The sequence below is a fragment of the Sinocyclocheilus grahami genome, unplaced genomic scaffold, assembly GCF_001515645.1.
Source record: "Sinocyclocheilus grahami isolate Dianchi unplaced genomic scaffold, SAMN03320097.WGS_v1.1 scaffold1455.1, whole genome shotgun sequence".
NCBI classification, from domain to species: domain Eukaryota; kingdom Metazoa; phylum Chordata; class Actinopteri; order Cypriniformes; family Cyprinidae; genus Sinocyclocheilus; species Sinocyclocheilus grahami.
In genome coordinates, this window is record NW_015506634.1 from 200,400 (window position 1) to 206,132 (window position 5,733).

Sequence of the window (5,733 nt, forward strand, 5' to 3'; positions counted from 1 at the left end):
GTCACGCTGTTTGTGTCCGGCGGATACTCTCCAAAATGGCGCTAGGGTGACGCGGAGGAGACTACTTGTTTTATTCTTTGTTAAATAAATACAAATTAAATAATAAGTAATAATTGTTTAATACTTTTGAATAAAAAGTATTCTCGTAGCTTCCTAAAATTACGGTTGTACCCCTGATGTCACATGGATTATTTTACTGATCTCCTTGCTACGTTTCTGAGCCTTGGATCGTGTAAGGACCCTTGCTGTCTATGGGAGGGCCTGAGAGCTCTTGCCATTTTGGAGAGTATCCACTGAACGCAAACAGCGTATGCTGTTCTGTGTCAGCTGGGTCACGCTGTTTGTGTCCGGCGGATACTCTCCAAAATGGCGCTAGGGTGACGCGGAGGAGACTACTTGTTTTATTCTTTGTTAAATAAATACAAATTAAATAATAAGTAATAATTGTTTAATACTTTTGAATAAAAAGTATTCTCGTAGCTTCCTAAAATTACGGTTGTACCCCTGATGTCACATGGATTATTTTACTGATCTCCTTGCTACGTTTCTGAGCCTTGGATCGTGTAAGGACCCTTGCTGTCTATGGGAGGGTCTGAGAGCTCTCAGATTCCATCAAAAATATCTTAATTTGTGTTCCGAAGATGAACAGAGGTCTAACGGGTTTGAAACGACATGAGGGTGAGTAATTAATGACAGAATTTTCATTTTTGGGTGAACTATCCCTTTAAGTATCTTTATACATAGCTGCAGGAATGTATTTTGAGGGGTGGGGGTTGTATAATGCGAAGAGTGACATATGGCGGATCCAAAAGCGCTACTTTTGTTAATAAAACAAATTTCTTTGTTTAATATAAGTGAGTGTCTTTAGACCTTATTTATTTGGGTTACAACGCAAGGCTATATCCATCTTACTCATTTTGTTAATAAAAGTTAGATGTTTAATATAACCTATGCAAATTTAATTAACAAGCTAATAAACCACAAACTACGATCGTTTTAAGGTAGCTTAAGGGGAAATCCATATTTGTGTTAAATGAGGGTAAAATATATCTTTATTCATTTTGTCAATAAAAGTTCAAAGATTAATACAGCTAAATTTGTCATTGTACTATTTTATTGTAGACTATAGACTGTTTTTTTTTCGTTAATAATTATGAGCCATAAACATTCGTTTAAAGTAAGGGGAAAATCCAAAAGTTTTTTTATGTATGCGTGCTACAACGCAGGTACATCAGTCTTATTCGTTCTGTTCATAAAAGTTTTATGTTTAACATAAGCAACTTTGTCATATTGGGGGCCATTCACACAGAAAGTGTCTTCGCGTCTAAAAACGTGAGACGCAGCGATCAGGAATGGTTTTTTAAAAAGCGCAGCGTAGAATGCAAGGGTCCCTCGAGGGATGTGATGCAATAATGACAATAATAGAAATAGGCAAAAAGCAGAATTGATAGACACGAATTTTGACATGGGGGGAAAAAAGAAAATAATTGCACTGGCTATGGCATTTGACATTGATAAAAATGGTGTTGCTGCTCAGAGAACAAAAGGACAGAGATCTGTTTGGGTTCACCCCACCCTCCAATGCAGACATAAATACTTATTACCCAACAATTTGAAGACCTCCTGAGCATGGTAGGACCCAGCATTACAAAGATGGAGACAAATTACAGGGAGACTATATCCCCTGCACAGCGGCTCTGTATTCGTCTTCGGTGAGTATAGTGAATCTATCTATCTAACCATCAAAACTGTACAGAAATAATTAGTTATTAATTATTATTCTTTGTGCCAAAAATAACTGACTATTTGTTTCTTACATTCCCATTTCAGATATTGGTGACTCCTACCATCCCATAGCTTTTAATTATAAGATTGGACATTCCACTGTTGCAGGCATTGTACAGAGTGTGAGCAGGTCCATCTGGGATTGTCTTGTTCCCCAGTTTATGCCCACCCCAGGAGCAGAGGATTGGAAAGAAATTGCGGAGGACTTTCATCGGCTTTGGGCTTTTCGAAATTGTTGTGTTGCTATATATGGCAAACGTGATCATACAAGCCCCGAGCAACACACGATCACAATTTTATAATTACAAGGGCTCGTTTTCAGTTGTCTTGCTGGCAGTGGTTGATTCACACTGGCGCTTCAGGGTGGTGGATGTAGGAGCCTTTGGTAGGAGCAGTGATGGGGGAACCCTATGTCATGGGACTCTCAATTGAAAACCTAATGAGGCCCTCTCCTGGACACACAGAGGGAGAACAACGAGCGTTCAACATCCGTTTGTCACATGCCAGAAAGACAGTGTAGTGTGCCTTTGGTATCCTCACCACTCAGTGGAGGCTTTACCGCAGAATCACTGGTGTTTCTCCGGGGGTGGCTGAGGATGTTGTTAAAGCAACATGTATACTTCACAACGTTCTGCGGTGGAAAGCTAGTGATGAAGAAGTCAACAAATGTCAGGCCAATGTTCCAGCAGAGGCACAACCAGCAATACAACATCTTTTAAGAATGGGCAGCAACAGCGTCTCAAGGGAAGCACTTTCATTGAGGGCCACTTAGATCACATTCTTCTCCTTATCTGCTGGTGCAGTGCCATGGCAATACACGGCAGTGTAATCCATCCCTTGCTTACCAGTCCCCAGCAGTAAAAGTCTCTTGATTAGAGATATTACTAAACATTAGCCCAAAGCATTACAAAATGCATGTGTTTAAAATGAATATTTATTATTATTTTATTATTAAGTGTTTGTGTCAATTATAAACATGTGTATATTGTATATAAGCTTAAAAAATATTTGTACATTTCTATAAAAATTTAAAATACGTTTTTAAAAATTGTTTATTTAAAAATCTGTTCATATAACTTTTCCAGTTACCCCACAAATAACCACATATTCATAGGTTTCATGTGACGTCACACAGTGGTGCGGCCGACATTTGTAGGACCGAATTGCAATTCCGTCAGTCTGCTGTGCTGTGATCTGGGCTGTGATAACTGCAAATCACAATAGATTATTTACCGAGAGATGTGGATGTACGGGATTCTTTTGATTAAATATTTCTCGTAAGCATAGATGCGTTTTTACATTTGACTATTTTATTTAGCAAGTTCACAATGAAACTTGAAAAAGGTTAAATTCGTGTGTGAGACTGCTGATTTGCCAGAAAACTTTCGTTATGCTCCACCTAAAGAGTCTGCGATCCGCCGTAAAGCAAGAACAAGAAGAAGCTGAAGAAGAAGATGTGAACGCGCTCAGTAGAGTTCGGATACTGCGGTAAAACAGGTTAAAAAAATAAACTATATAAATACTGTTCAGTTTCTTGCACAGACCGGTCGTTTCGTGTCTTTACACATCGATGTATCGTCACGAGCCGCAGGGTTTAATTTGGTTTCGTTTGTGTATGTTTTTTTGACTCTCAAAGCTGTGATTCCTCTTCACTTCCATTATATGACTGACAGACAAACGGTTTGAGTTAAAAATCTTAATTTGTTATCTACTGAAGAAACAAAGTCACCTACATCTTGGATGCCCTGGGGGTAAGCAGATAAACATCAAATTTTCATTTTTGGGTGAACTATACCTTTAAAATAGCTTGAATACACCCTTGCCTCATTTACTATACGCGGATCTATGAATACGCAAATTAGCCCCGCCTCCGCTCAGTCACACACCAGCCAGCCATGAGCCAGCGCCTCCTGATCCACTGACTGAACTGTAGTAAACGCGATACAACGGCAGTGGCAAGTGGACATATTGGTTTAATTAAGCCATACGTGTTTGAACCAGAAATAAGCTGGTATGCTCAACGTAAGCAAGGAGACTGATGGCTAATTTCGTGAGGTAACATCTGTTTGCGCTGGTTCGTACACGGATAATGACTGAAAAAACTATGTTTTTACTAGCGGAGAACTACAGTGGATACTATAACATTCGTTAAATTTACTTACTTGACGATGTTGTGTCCTCAAAATGCCTTGAAGACTTAAATGCAGCCAAGTTTGTGATTCCAAATCGCGCCCGCGATCATATGCGTGTGACGTGCGTCTGACTCTGGGCTACTTTTACACTGCTGCTGTGGGTTACTATTCAAGTTAGCGGTTCTAAATACAAATAAATAAGCGCTAACAGCACATGACATCGTGAAAATATGGGGAAATATTAACAGTTAGCGAAACAGCTACAGAAAAAATATAACTGTTACCGGATTAACCTGGCTGCCTTCTCACTAGACCCTCTGCTTTTGTAATGGAGGCCAGCGAGTAGGTGCTGTGCAGGTAAACCTCACTCCCCTGATCTCAAGAGACACTCTAGCGACTGACGCTAATGGCTGCAGTCTTTAGCCTCCTCGTTAGTGCATCCGCCTCCCATGCTGGAGACCCACTCGAAACAAGAACGAGGTGTGGCTGTGAGGACCCGGGAGAGAGGGGTTACACTTTGCAGCACAGTTAATGATATGGTAAAGATAGGATCCCTTGATGCAATTATTGAATTTTGTGACGTAGCAAAAAAAGGGCTGTTTCAAACCGCCTTTCTGTGACCGCCTTTGGGAAACTACAGTTTTAAGGAGAAAACACTCAGTTAATAAATGGATTGGCACATGTTTTGTCTAATAGCATATTAAAAACACCACATAGACAAATAAACAACATAAAAAACTTGATTTTCACCACAGGGGGAATTTAAGACGCCCCAAAATGAAAATTCTGTCATTAATTACTCACCCCTGTGTCTTTCCAAAACTGTAAAACCTTTGTTTATATTCGCAACACAAATTAAGATGTTTTTGATCAATTCAGAAAACCTCTCTCCATAGACAGCAAGGCACAGAAACATAGCAAGGACATCGGTAAAATAGTCCATGTAATATCAGGGGTTCAAGCACAATTTTACAAAGAAGCGATAATATTTTTTGAGCGCAAAGAAAACAATAGTAACATAATTTATTCAACAACCCCCCCTCCCCTTATACTACGCCCTAAAAGTATGTACTCTTTTAGTGAAGAATAATGATGCATTTAAAAAGTTAACCTATTATAAAAGTTCACAGTGTTGCTGCAGATGAAATATAACGTGCATAACATATCCACCATGTTTGTAGTTTTTAAACAAACTACTTTTAGCAAAAGTAAAAAGTGTTGTTTAAGTTAAGCACGCGCGCGATTTCTACTGAACGTAAACGAGTTGTATCGATTTAAACATTTGAATACCGCTCAAGTAATATTTATATATATATATATATAATAAACAAAATAATACTAAAAAAACAAACAAATTTTAACACAAATTAAATTACATTTAGATGAAACTTTAACAACCCTAAATTTGTGTATATAAAATTAAATCTCTTTGTTTTGCATAAATAAACAAAATGTAACAATGTGATAGAGATTTTTCATCTTCAGCCACTCATACAATCTGTCCCAAAAGGATCTAACAATAGTACAACTGGAGAGGTTTTCAAAAGCTGACACTATTAAAGTTAGAAATAGATCCCTGTCATTCCCCTTGCTACCTAAAATGAAAGAAGGACACTTTTAATGACATTTGCCCATGTAATGCATTTGTATTCATTTGGACAGTAACGTATGTACTTCCTGCTTGAAAGATATTGAATCTCAGGAACATCTTTTTTACAGTTGTACTATTGTTAGATCCGTTTGGGACGGATTGTATGAGTGGCTGAAGCAAAACAAAAAAGTGCAATAGGTTGATTGTAGCAAAGTTTTATATACA